General features: G+C 44.1%; 1 protein-coding gene across 13 annotated transcripts in view; it reads right to left on the bottom strand.

Moving 5' to 3' along the window:
- SH3KBP1 (SH3 domain containing kinase binding protein 1) overlaps window positions 1-14375 on the bottom strand; it is a 355843-nt gene that overhangs the window by 24756 nt on the left and 316712 nt on the right. The gene's annotated exons all lie outside the window — the stretch shown is intronic.

Below are 14375 nucleotides of genomic sequence, written 5' to 3'. Positions count from 1 at the left end.
GAAGAGATGGTTTGGTATCAACTCTCTAGTTTTCATTTTAGAGACATAAGTGCCAAGAAAATTTGTTTACTTAAATAGAAGTAGATGGAATGGAGGCTGGGTATGGTGGCTCGCACCTGTAATCCCAGCACACTGGGAGGTCAAGGCTGGTGGATCACTTGAGGTCAGGAGCTCAAGATCAGCCTGGCCAACATGGTGAAACCCCGTCTCTACTAAAAATACAAAAAAAATTTAGCTGGGTATGGTGGCCCATGCCTGTAATCCTAGCTACTCTGGAGGCTGAGATAGGAGAATCACTTGAACCCAGGAGGCGGAGCTTGCAGTGAGCTGAGATCGCGTCACTACACTCCAGTCCAGTAGATGAAATGGAAACTTTTTTTTTCTTTTTGAGACGGAGTCTCACTCTGTTGCCCAGGCTGGAGTGCAGTGGCACAATCTCGGCTCACTGCAACCTCCGCCTCCTGGGTTCAAGTGATTCTCCTGCCTCAGCCTCCCGAGTATCTGGGACTACAGGTACCTGCCACCACACTGGGCCAATTTTTGTATTTTTAGTAGAGACGGGGTTTCACCATATTGGCCAGGCTAGTCTCAAACTCCTGACCTTGTGATCCACCCTCCTCGGCCTCCCAAAATGCTGGGATTACAGGTGTGAGCCACCACGCCCGGTCAGAATGGAAATAATTTTGTTATCAATGTCGCTCAGTTCTCTGAACTCCTTGCAAATTATATATCAAAAACCAGACTGTCGTCTAGCATCACCAGGAATTATTATTTTTAATGGTCTACCACCAAACAACTTAGTGGGTACCTCCTTCAATGTCATTGGAAGCAAAGAATTACTAACCAACTGATTTGAAAACAGAACTTGCAACCTGGAACTTGTATCCATGTCAGGGTTTTCTCTAGGATCTCAAACTTACTTAGGATGGCAAGCATCCTACTCTTTTATATTTCCCTGTAATAACTTGGGTTAAAAAAAATCAAAATAATTCTTTTAAAAGATGAATGAGTACTTTTTAAAACTTTATGAAAAGGTATGCTCATGAGCCAGGTGCAGTAGCATGCCTATAGTCGCAGCTACTCAGGAGACTAAGGTAGGAGAATCACTTGAGCCCAGGAGTTCAAGTCTAGTCTGGGCAACATAGCAAGACCCCATCACTAAAAATAAAAAAATAATAAAGTTATGCTCATAACCCCTTAACAATTTCTTAAATCTCCATACAGCCAGCAAATCACTTAAAAGCAAAAAATCATTAAGCCAAAAAAACCCTAGATTAAACCTTAGAAAGGGCCAAATTATCAATTCTAGATTAAAAGAACTGGCAGAACTAAAGAAACTGAAGTAGAGACAAAGGAAACAATAAGCTACTTAATTTCAAAGAGGATTCAGAGGCTACCAAGACAGCAGTTTTCTCAATGTCTAGAAAACTCAGCTAAAAGAAATGGACAGGGTTAGAGAAACATAGACTGTGAGGCTGCACTGGGTTCTTTCTTTTTAATATTTTTTTTGTAGAGACAGAGTATTTCCCTACATTGCCCAGGCTCGTCTCGAACTGCTGGCCTCAAGTGATCCCTCCTGCCTCCCAAAGTGCTGGGATTACAGGAATGAGACCCCATGCCCTGCCTGAACTGGGTTCTTTATGATCATTTCATCCAAGCCCCTGGATTAATGATGAAAAACCAAGATCCAAGGAGGCACAATGGTGTGCTCGATGGTCAGCTTCAGTGGGACGAGCAGCCAGAGCAGAGTGCACATTTCTTTTTGGAGAGCAAGATGTATGGGTCATTTCATCTTCTTTAACAGCACTTTACTTAGATATAAGAGAAGCAGGGCCAGGTGCAATGACTCACGCCTGTAATCCCAGCACTTTGGGAAGCCAAGGTGGGAGGATCGCTTGAGTCCAGGAGTTTGAGACCAGCCTGCGCAACATAGTGAGATGCGTTTTTACAAAAAATAAAAAATTAGCTGGGCATGATGGTGTACACCTGTGGTCCCTGCTACTCGGGAGGCTGAGGTAGGAGGATTGCTTGAGCCTGGGAGGTTGAGCCTGCAGTGAGCTATGACTGCACCACTGCACTCCAGCCTGGGCAACAGAGCAAGACCCTGTCTCAAAAAAAATAAAAAATAAAAAAAAGGGGGAGCAGTCTGATACTCATAATATAGAATGTTAATGCATATGTGAAACAATAATATTCTAATGTCCAGAATTACATGGAAGCCAAAATTACACTTACTACAAAATTTGAGGAGGAAACACCTTCTGTCTCAAAGCCTAGTATGCTTTTTACTACCCCGGGAGAGACAAGAGTCCCCCAAAACTGCTAGAAGGGGCTGGCAGGCTCTCATTCACCAGCCTGGGTAACTTGCTGAGCTATTTCTCATTTGTAAACATCAGGAGAAGGGAGAAGACTGAGGTAAAAAGGATTTAAAATGCTCTTAAAAATCTGACACTCCATGACTTTTTCTTAGGAAAAAAATTACAAGTTATCCTATCTCTATAAAAAAAAAAAAGTTAATCTGCTAATTGTACATTTCTGGACACCAGTTTTTACCTGAGCTACTGCTTCAATGCCTGACTCTCTCTAGGGCCTTTTCCTTGCCCCCAACATTTCTCTTTCCCACCACCTTCTATCTCTGCAGATGTGAGCTGGACCTGTGGTTTTCAAAAGTTGCCAAGAACTGGCATGTGTCTGTGCCAAGGTTATCATCAGTCATAATGCACTGAGAAAAAGGTCAACATTGTGAGTTTCCCATTAAGCTAAATTTGTTCAATTTTACACTTGGAGATTATACCCTTTCCAATAGGAGATGGCATTTGTTTATTTTGAATGTGCCTCATTAATAAAAGAAAAATCAAGCAGTCTCCCAAATTAGAAGCCTCCACCTTTTTTTTTTTTTTTTTTAGTAAATGAGTCTGTGAAATTCCAAACAGCATGAACCTCAGGAAGACATGACTAAGGCCTGGGGAGATGAAGAGAGTGTCACTACAGGTTATGCAAAGGTAAGCTTGGTTCTAAATCAGGGCATCCTGCTGACCTCCAACTCCAACCTTCGCTTGCCACTACCATATCCAATGACCTTTTTAATGCGGCCCATGAATGTCACTCTCTAACTGCTAATCACTTTTCTCTTGCAATGAATCAAACTTCACAGGCTCCTAACCTTGGCCAAGGTTTCCAGAACATGCTTTAATGAGACACCATGGCTAAATAAGGATTTTGATAATTTACTTAATAAAGTGATACTAAAACAAAATACTTAATAAAATGTCGTGTGTCCATAATGCTTTTAATGTGACAAAGGGATGCCTGAGCACGATTTTCTGGTAGGTTGTACATTCCTCTGGATATTTGCAAGTAAAATGGAAGCCATAACCGGGCTCTGCCAATCCTGAGCCCACAGCCAGGGGATGGGGGGAGGGTGGCACCTTAAGCCAAATAAATGCCATGTGAGATCTGAGAGCTGAACATCACCTGTTCCCATGAGAGACCTCTGTGGTGTATACTGTGGATGCAGCAGAGGTCACTATATAAGTCTCTTTGTTCTATGAGACTACTTTGAATCCACTAGGTGTACCTCCAGATTTGCATTCTTAAATCTGTAGGTACAGCCAGTACATCCAGAATACGGCATTAGAATATAGTCTTAGCATGCAGCAAAGGTAGAGGCACTCAAGCCATCAGACTGAATGATGAACGAGAGCCCTGGCTACAGAGATGCAGGCGACCACAATACCAGGGGAGGGAGGACATGCTGACTCTGCACATAGGTAAGTGTTTGGGGCTGCCTGCAAGTCCACACAGCTGTGACCCTCTCCAAGCCAAGAGCCATCTGAATTGATGCTCCCTAAATGTCCCTCCACCTCTCTCACGTCAACTATTTTGCAGGCTGGTGGGTATAGAGCATTTGGGTAGGATAGCACTAATTTGCTCTCTGTATTCTGGAATAATTCATACCACCAAATGCACTGCTCCAGTGAGGTTCTGCAACATTTGCCATCATGTCCCCACTTTGACGTAACCTCCCCCTGTTTCTATAGCATTTGTGAGGCTTGTCCTACAGGCACTCTCAATGTTTACTGAGTTTGTGCTTATAGGATGTTATGGGGTAAAAGATGTTCACGAAACCCCTCATAACTAAGCACAAACCCAGCCACCGCGATGGACCACCAAAGGCCAGCAGGACCACCCTGTGCAGGGCGCATAGGCAGAGGTGAGCACCTCTGTTCTGGTGAGGACCAACATCTTTCACTGAGAAAGTCTAAGTGGAGATGCTCAGTTTATACCCAGGATCAGGCCCTTCAAAGGACCCTGAAGGACCATCTCTTGTAGGACTGGAGGATGCCTTTCAAAATGAGTGCTGGTTGCCAGCTTGACCTTGTTTCCTCAGCAGCACACCTCCACTGCGAGCCTGAGAGGCTGGGAACCAGGGGAGGGCTCGAGGGCGATGCAGGGAGAGGGCCAGCCACAGAAGCTGTTCTGCATTAACTACGCCTCTAAGTTTGAGGAAGGAACCAAAAATGCTCAGAGGACTGTCTGGGTTAAAAACCCATCAATCAGAAACGCAACCTGTTTTACTTCCTTTGTATAAAGCGTTTGACCCTCAGCACAATCTCTTTTGCCTTTTGTCATCACACTTGAGAAATATATCGTGCTTTTCAGCTACTCCTGATAAAAATTTAAGTTTGATCACGATTTGTGTCCCTAGATAGGGACCGGAGCTGCACACGTCCACACATGGGCACCCCAGCCCGTCATACGCAGACTTGACTGTAGACCAATAGCAACCGTATCTCCTGTTCTTCAGCACGGGTAACATCAACAGTGTCCTTGGTCCCAAAGGCCATGTCTGAAGGTTGCCGGTAAGGAGACAGTGTCTGTAGGAGCCAGCCACGGCTCTTCAATGAAAGCTCTCATGTCTGAGCAACTACTCCCGAGACAGCTGGAAGGCGTGGCTGTTGTTCACACACACGCTCAGCCAGTAGTCAATCTGGAACACTCCAAATGTCATTCATGTTTTTTTTTTTTTTTTTTTTTTTTTAATGGCAGGCAGGACACAGTTTATCTTGTCTTGTTGAACCTGAGAAATTGCTCAATGATCTGACATGCTGCAAGGACCAATAACTGGCTCTCTGGCTCCAAAAGGGGAAGTTTAAGATATGTATTTTAAAAAGAGGACAGAAAAACCAATAGCCCCAAGTCAGGAGATCTGAATTTTTCCTCAAAATTTGTATGAGAAACCCTTAGAAGTGATTTCTTATCATAAAAGGTAGAAATTGCAAAATAAGGTAAGAATGTAATCACTTGTTTATAGAGATTTGGTGTCACATTCACAAAAATTGTGTGTTAATGGTCACTATTACAATTGCTCTCTCTTGCTCTCCTGTATAACTTTACCATACAGAGTACAGATTTAGAACTCAGTATTGATCAAATTTGCTATTGTCCTTTTATGTAATACCCGTTTAAACACTGGGTAGTTGATCTTTGGCAAATATCTAATCCCAAATCCAACACTCTTTCTATTTGAAATCAGACTCAAATGGTATCATTTCACTTGCTGCAAACCTTAAGATCTCTCTCTCTCTCTCTCTCCCTACCTCTCTCCCTCCCTCTTTCTCTCTCTCTCTCACAAAGGTCACAGTCATGTCCTTGGTTGATGCTTAAGTACTTCAAATATAATTACCTTTTTGTATATGAAACACTTTCAAACTAGGTTTTATAGAGATTCTCAGGAAATGAGACAGGCCACTCCAGGGAACACAAGTTGCACTTGCGGGGGAGGCCTATCCTCTTCCTGTTCCTAACACAGACTGGGCTCTCTGGGCCTTGGTGCTATTGACATTTGGGGCTGCATCATTCTTTGTTGTCTGTGGGGGCTATCCTACACACTGGAGGATGGTTAGCAGCATCCTTGGCCTCTACCCACTAGATGCCAGCAGCATCTCCACCCCCACCCCTATGATGTGACAGTCAAAAATGTCTCCAGACATTGCCAAATGTCCCCTTGGGGAGAGCAGTTGAGAAATGCTGATGTGGATCTAGAAAGTTTGGGCTCGTGGGTCAGGGAGACCTGGCTTCAACTCCAATTTTTTTTTTTTTTTTGAGACAAAGTCTCGCTCTTGTCCCCCAGGCTAGAGTGCAATGGCGCGATCTCAGCTCACTGCAACCTCCGCCTCCCGGGTTCAAGAGATTCTCCTGCCTCAGCCTCCCGAGTAGCTGGGATTACAGGCACACACCACCATACCCAGCTAATTTTTATATTTTTAGTAGAGATGGGGTTTCACCATGTTGGCCTCACTGGTCTCGAACTCCTGACCTCAGGTGATCCACCTGCCTCGGCCTCCCAAAGTGCTGGGATTACAGGCATAAGCCACCGTGCCCGGACTTCAACTCCAATTTCTTACTAGCCAGATAATCTTGCTCAGTTTCCCCAGCTTGCTTTCTTCCCTGTTCCTTCACTGCAAAACCATGAGTCATTACACATCCCTCAGGGCTATGGACTGTGAGAAAAAAATAGACAAAACATTTAGTGGGCACCCAGTGAATATTAGTTCTTTCTTTCCTTACTCTTGCTTGCTCTCACTGCTCTTATTTCAACACTAGAACCTCAGAATGATGGAAGAGGGGAGATGAAGGGGGAGGGTTTGTTCTCCACTATATTAGTGGAATTATTCTAACACGAGGATATTCCACACACAGCTCCAGTACTCACACTGTACCTCAAAGAGGATTAAAAGTTATAAAGACATGTTCTACCCAAAACATGCTTACGAAACGCTCCTAAGCCTTTCAAGCACTTTGGGATTATTGTTTCACCAGGGTTGTAATCAGCTACAGATCAATGTCCAGGTGGACCTTGATTTTTAAAAATGGTGTAAAATACACACATTTAACACCCTAAGGGGACAGTTTACATTACAAAATGATTACTAGGTTTTGGAGACCCTTTTTTTTTTTTTTTTTTAGATGGAGTTTTGCTCTTGTTCCCCAGGCTAGAGTACAGTGGCATGATCTTGGCTCATTGCAACATTTGTCTCCCGGGTTCAAGCGATTCTCCTGCCTCATCCTCCTGAGTAGCTGGGATTACAGGCACCTGCCACCATGCCAGGCTAATTTATTTATTTATTTATTTTGTATTTTTAGTAGAGACGGGGTTTCGCCATGTTGGCCAGGCTGGTCTCGAACTCCTGACCTCAGGTGATCCACCCCCTTCGGCCTCCCAAAGTGCTGGGATTATAGGCATGAACCACTGCACCCAGCCTGGAGAGCTTTCTTAACACATCTAAAATGTAATTATATATATAAAGAATTAGTTTACAGATGATGCAGAAACATCAGTGTAGTAGTTGTTACTCTAAATAACCGCGACTATTTTATAAAGTGGGGCAAAGGAGGCCCGGTGCGGTGGCTCATGACTGTAATTCCAGCACTTTGGGAGGCTGAGGCGGGTGGATCACTTGAGCTCAGGAGTTTGAGACCAGCCTGGCCAACATAGTGAAACCCCGTCTCTACCAAAAATACAAAAATTAGCCGGGCGTGGTGGCACGCACCTGTAGTCCCAGCTACTCAGGAAGCTGAGGTGGGAGAATCGCTTGAATGCAGGAGACGGAAGTTGCAGTGAGCCGAGATCACACCACTGCATTCCAGCCTGGGCGACAGAGTGAGACCTGGTCTCAAACAACAACAACAACAACGACAACAAAAAGTGGGGCAAAGGGGCACTTTGAATCCCATACTTGATCAGTGGTGTGCGTATCTATTTTAACATTGGGCCTCAATGTGAGTGTTAGGAAAATTTCAATTAGCTCTTATTTTTTTCTTTTTAACAGCTTTACTGAGGTACAATCTATATATACCATAAAATTCACCCACGTTATCTGTACGACTCAATAATTTTAGTAAATTTACAGAGTTGTGCAACCATCACTATAATCCCCTTTGAGAACCTTTCCGGAACCTCAAATTGATTGGCTCTTACTTAGTACTCTTCCTAGGGCACAGGGAAGTACTTTCACGTTTCCCGGTTCAAAGGAACCATAGGCCCCAGGTATCTGTGAGAGATCTGAGCATGAGATGAAGTTAGCCTTGATACCTTCCAAATCACTTCTATGTCCCAAGTCTGTTGACTTTAAAGCAAGCAACACTTGGCCCCCAAAACTGACTACAGTGCAAAGTGTGTTTTGTGGGTCAAGTTGAAAAGACAGAGAGGAAATCTTCACAGTCCTCAAGTGAAGACGGGGAGGGGTCTACATAAAGAGACGGAAGTGTGAATAGTTTGAGATTTGGATCAGATGGAAAAAAACAACAGTTCTAACAAAGATGCTAGGCAACTGAGGAGGAGGAATGACAAGGGCATTCTCTAAGTCAATTAGTTGAAAACAGGTGGCTTACTTCACAGTAGGCTTCCTATCTGAAGGCCTGTTGCTATGTGCTTTAGTGGGAAAGGAACTGAAAATCCCGAGAGCATTGAAGTGTAACAATAAATCCTGCCATGCAGTGGGAACTACAATATACGGCATAACAAAAGGAAACATTATAGCACTTGACTTCAGGGCCTGTAATCTCCCATTCAATCGGAACAGAGATTCTTCCATCGGCAAGAGAAAACTGGACAATTTTCATTTCTATTCATGCACAGGCCTGTGTTGGAGTTTGTCCATGTCTTCTATTATGTTACTTGAAATATGGCTGCATAGTTTGATATAAACAATATCTCAAACTGACATCAACAAGTTAGTTTTGGACCAATTGATTTCATTCTAATTGATCGCTGGCTGACAGACGCTGGGAGCTGCCCACACAAGATTTGAAAAAGCCATGTTCTCTAATTTAATATTATAATAATTTTAAATTATAGCTTTATTAAGCGGAAACCCAGATTTATTTATAGCTAACACTGATGGTTTCCAATGGTTTTCAGGGTTGTATTATGTTGTTCACTGTGGCCCACATTTAGACAGCTTCAATTGTCTGAATCACTAACAAAACATTCTGGTACAAATAATTTCCTCCTTGATCCAATGCAATGAACAAATGCTACAGAAGCAGCCCTGAGGAGAGCCACCCGCTTCTGCAATGTCTTTTTCTCCTTGACCCATCCAACTACAAAGAACATTCCTGCCTCTGGGCCTAAAGACATTCTGTTTACAATTCTCTCCTCCCTTGGCCTCTGTGATGTTGCAAGATCCTGATTTTCCCCTAAATGTGGACTTGGTGGGGGTTTGGTCTTCAGCCCTAGGTTCTTTGCCTTTTCTCATAGCGAGGACTTTATCTTCCTGACCCAACCATCACTTCCAAGCAAATAACATTAATCATAAGCATTTCTATCTTTTTTTACAGGCCACCAAGTGATTTGACATAATTCTGGAAGACAAGGTGAGGAAGTTGATAGACATGTTTTTTTTTTTTTTTTTTTGAGATGGAGTCTCGCTCTGTTGCCCAGGCTGGAGTGCAGTGGCCGGATCTCAGCTCACTGCAAGTTCCACCTCCTGGGTTTACGCCATTCTCCTGCCTCAGCCTCCCGAGTAGCTGGGACTACAGGCGCCTGCCACCACGCCCAGCTAGTTTTTTGTATTTTGTCACCGTGTTTTTGTATTTTTTCACCTGGCTAACACCGTTTCACCGTGTTAGCCAGGATGGTCTCAGTCTCCTGACCTTGTGATCCACCCGTCTCGGCCTCCCCAAGTGCTGGGATTACAGGCTTGGGTCACCGCGCCCGGCCTTTTTTTTTTTTTTGAGACAGGGTCTGACTGTCACCCAGGTTGGAGTGCAGTGGCATGATCATTGCTCACTGCAGCACTGACCTCCTGGGCTCAGGTGATCCTCCCACCTCAGCCTCCTGAGTAGCTGGGACCACAGGTATGTGCCATCACATCTGGCCAATTTTTTTTTTTTTTTGTAGAGATGGAGTCTTATTATATTGCCCAGGTTGGTCTCAAACTCCTAAACTCAAACAATCCTCCTGCCTCAGCCTCCCAAAGTGCTGGGATTACAGGTGTGAGTCACTGCTGCACGTTATTATTTATTATTTATTTATTATTTTGAAATGGGATCTCACTCTGTCACCCAGGTTGGACTGCAGTGGCATGATCTCAGGTCACTGCAACCTCCACTTCCTGGGCTCAAGTGATTCTCACACCTCAGCCTCCCAAGTAGCTAGGAACACAGGCATATACCACCACATCTGGTTATTTAAAAAAAAAATTTCGTTGAGATAGGGTCTCACTATATTGCCTAGACTGGTCTCACATTCCTCAGCTCAAACAATCCTCCTGCCTCAGCCTCCCAAAGTGCTGAGATTACACGTATGAGCCACCTGACCAGTAGAGATGTTAGTATTCTTTATAGATACGGAAGCTGAAGCTCAGAGAGTCTGTGGAAATTGGAGAAGGCCACTCAGCTAGGAAGCAGCCGATTCAGCACTCGAACCCAGGTCTGCAGAGGCCACTCCTGCCACTGGGAAGCTCCTAACCCCTACCTGCAATTCCTGCCAACCTCTCGAGCCTCAGCCCTTTACCCCCTGCCTCCAGTTGGCACTGACACGGGCATGTCTGGCCCACTCTCAGAGCCAACATGCTTAACTAAACTAATCACGTTTTCCTCCAAACCAGCTCCACCTCCTGACATGCTCATTTCTACCCATGTTGCTGGATTCTCCAGTCACCCGACCCTAAAACGTCAAGACTAACAAATCATTCTCTCCTCCTCCCCATTCCCAAACCCAACCTACTGTCTGACAATATTGCCTGGCAGTAATTCTCCTGTATTGCTGTTTCCACATCTATCTCTTCTTTCCTGATCCTTTCATAAGCAGCTTCATTCTGGCGCTCTCTGCCTCTCACCCCAAGTATCAAATAACCCGACTCCTTGACACCCATCTTTCCTTCACCTGATTCGTCTCACAAAGCTCCAGCAGTTACTATCTGAATTTTTAGACCTGATCCTGTCACTTTGGTGTACCATCAATGATCACCACTGCTTACAGAATAAATTACGAATCCATCTCCTTCAAACTCAATACAGTCCGTACTTACAATTCCAGGGTGATATAGTTTGGATCTGTGTCACTACCCAAATCTCATGTTCAGTTGTAATCTCCAATGGAGGCGGGGCCTGGTGGGAGGTGACTGGATCATGGGGGTGGATTTCTCATGAACGGTTTCGTACCATCCCCTTAGTACTGTACTCATGATGGTGAGTGAGTTCTTGAGATCTGGGTGTAAGTGTCTGCTCCTCCTTTGCCTTCTGCCATGACTGGAAGCTTTCTGAGGCCTCAGAAGCAGATGCTGCCACGCTTCCTGAACAGCCTGCAGAATCCTCTTTTCTTATAAATTACCCAGTCTCAGATATGTCTTTATAGCAATACAAGAATGGACTAATACACAGGATAGCCCTCCCTCCTTCCCAGCACAAACCCTCTAACACAGCCAGGCTGGTCAACACTCCCCACATGGTTTTCCTGACCACCTCCAGTACCCCCACATAAGCAAATCCAACTTCAAGATACAGACAAATCTGTCCCCCTTTATAAAGCCTGTTCCAACAACCTGGGCCCCAGCGAACACTCTCTCCTCCGACCAGCATTACTTTCTACCACTCAGTCATTATACAGACCTACAGTGCTATTTAACTTTTCATTTGCCATCTTAGGGACCCAAAAGGATCCAAAGCCCCTGGAAGGCAGAGCCCATGTGTGAAGGCCTCAGTCTCCAGCCAGCCTTGCATTTGAGTAGTAGGTACTCAAGTATTTATTGATCATGTGACTGTCAATCATTATTTCTTACGATGCAAATAAAATATACATTAAATTGTTGACTTGAGGCTGGGCATGGTGGCTCACACCTGTAATCCCAGCACTTTGGAAGGCCGAGGTGGGAGGATCACTTGAAACCAGGAGTTCAAGGCCAACCTGGGTAACATAGGAATACATTGTCTCTACAAAAATAATTTTTTTAATTAGCCAGGTGTGGTAGTGCGCACCTGTAATCCCAGCTACTTGGGAGGCTGAGGTGGGAGGATTGCATGAGCCCAGGAGTTGGAGGCTGCAGTGAGCAATGATCGCACCGTTGCACTCCAGCCTGGGTGACAGAGCAAGACTATCTCAAGACAAAAGAAAAATCATTAACTTGAGAAGTTATAGTCTTCTAGGATTAATGTCTTTGTGGCAAAGAGAGAGAGAGAACCAAACCTCAGTGCTCTATTTCTGGGCTCCCAAATATATGCAACTGTGCTTAGTTCCACAGCAAGAAAAGCTTCTATAGACGAACCTCCCCCATCAATACCCCCAATATTTTCACACTAGCTCGTCAGACTGAAAAACATGTGATGCATATTTTCATGATAGTGATCATAGACATCTCCAGACCCAAAGAATGTAAGGGTCAAAGGTGAATGCTCTTAACAAGCAAGACAGATTATCCTGTATATTCTGGAGGAGGGAGAATACCTCCCTTCCTATTGACATGAGGGAGGTGACAAGACAGCCTCCTGAGTTCGCACATGACCTTCACCAACCAGCCACCCTGGCTTAAAACAGGGCCCAAATATGAAACTGTAGTGGTAGAACCGGAACTTAGTCAGGCTCATTCTGACAATCCCCTTTCATTCACAGCCGATTACTGCTCTGCTCTACTCCACCTGCACTTTAAGCAGATCAAAAGCTACAGCAGGCCAGAGTTTCTGTTATTGCGTCAGCCCAAGCTATCAGGTTATGCTTCCTGACTGGGCTTCTCAAGGGCTGAGGATGTAAACGAGCTTGTGGAAACAGGGGAAGTACTTTTGGCATTTACAGTCACAGTCACACATCCTACCTGCAAGCCTCCATGAGACCAGACCAGAGACTGCAGGTCAGCAGTTGCAAAGATGCAACTCTATCAGCAGGTTCAGAGAAAAACAGCACCCAAACAGAGGGACAGCAGCAGGAGAGCAGAATGCTCATGCTGGGAGCTCTAGTGCTCTTATAAGGCCTGCCAACCATTGCACATCTGTTTCTAAAGTGAGTGGCCTAAGCAGATGATGCTGGAAAGCTGTCTTCCATGTCAAATCAATCCCTGATAGTGCTTGCCAGAGGTTAGGGAAGTGGGTGGGTGGGAGAAAGGTGGGTGTGGCTTAAAAAGAGCAACACAAGGGATCTAGTGGTGATGGAAACATTCTATGTCTTGACTGTGGTGGTAGATACACAAACCTACATGTATGATAAAATTGCAGGCTGGGTGTGGTGGCTCACACCTGTAATCCCGGAACTTTGGGAGGCTAAGGTGGGAGGATTGCTTGAGCCTAGGAGTTTGAGACTAGCCTGGGCAACATAGTGCAACCCCATCTCTACAAAAAACACAAAAATTAGTCAGGCATGGTGGCATGCACCTGTGGTCCCAGTTACTCAGGGCACTGGGGTGGGAGGATCGCTTGAACCTGGGAGGCAGAGGTTGCAGTGAGCCGAGATCGCACCACTGCACTCTAGCCTGGGCCACTGAGAGAGACTCTGTCTCAATAAAAAAAAACAAACAAAAAAGTACATAGAGCGAAATACACACACAAGTACTAGTAAAACTGGGAAAATCTGAGTAAGATTGGTAGGTCATATCAATGTCAATATCCTGGTTGTGACAGTGTACTATAGTTCTGTAAGATGTTACCATTGGGGAAAAACTGAGTAAAGGGTACATAGATTTCTATTACTTCTTACAACTGCATGTGAACCTACAATGACCTCAAAATAAAAAGTTCACTTAAAACAAAGTAAATTCTAAAATGTAGCCTTCTATATTATGTAGAATATGAGAGAATGTTAACTTATGACCTTGATAGGTACAAATAGAAGATGTAAAGTTAAAAAAAAATTATACTATTTAGCCATAAAAAAGAATGAGATCCTATCATTTGCAACAACATGGATGGAACTGAAGATCATTATGTTAAGTGAAATAAACCAAATGCAGAAAGAGAAACATTGCATGTTCTCACTTATTTGTGGGATCTAAAAATCAAAACAATTGAACTCGTGGAGGTAGAGAGCAGAAGGATGATTACCAGAGGCTGGGAAGGGTAGTACAGGGCTGGGGTGGGGAGGCGGTGGGGACGGTTAATGGGTAGAAAAAATATAGTTAGAAAGAATGAATAAGACCTACTATTTGATAGCACAATAGCATGCCTATAGTCAATAATTTAATTGTACATTTTAAAATAAAGTGTGTAATTGGATTGTTTGTAACTCAAAGGATAAATGCTTAAGCAGATGGGGAAAATGTGTTGAAATGAAATATTGCACATGGTTGCAAGTTTTTCTTAAAGCAGGTCATTTTCCTCTTCCCAAGAAATGTGATAGCCTGTTGCTAAACACTATGATTATTTTTATACATTTCTATCATTAAATG

Source organism: Papio anubis, chromosome X, assembly GCF_008728515.1.
Source record: "Papio anubis isolate 15944 chromosome X, Panubis1.0, whole genome shotgun sequence".
In the NCBI taxonomy this organism is placed as follows: Eukaryota; Metazoa; Chordata; class Mammalia; order Primates; family Cercopithecidae; genus Papio; species Papio anubis.
Note: the sequence above shows the minus strand (reverse complement) of the source record. Positions and strands in the feature narration are given on the sequence as shown.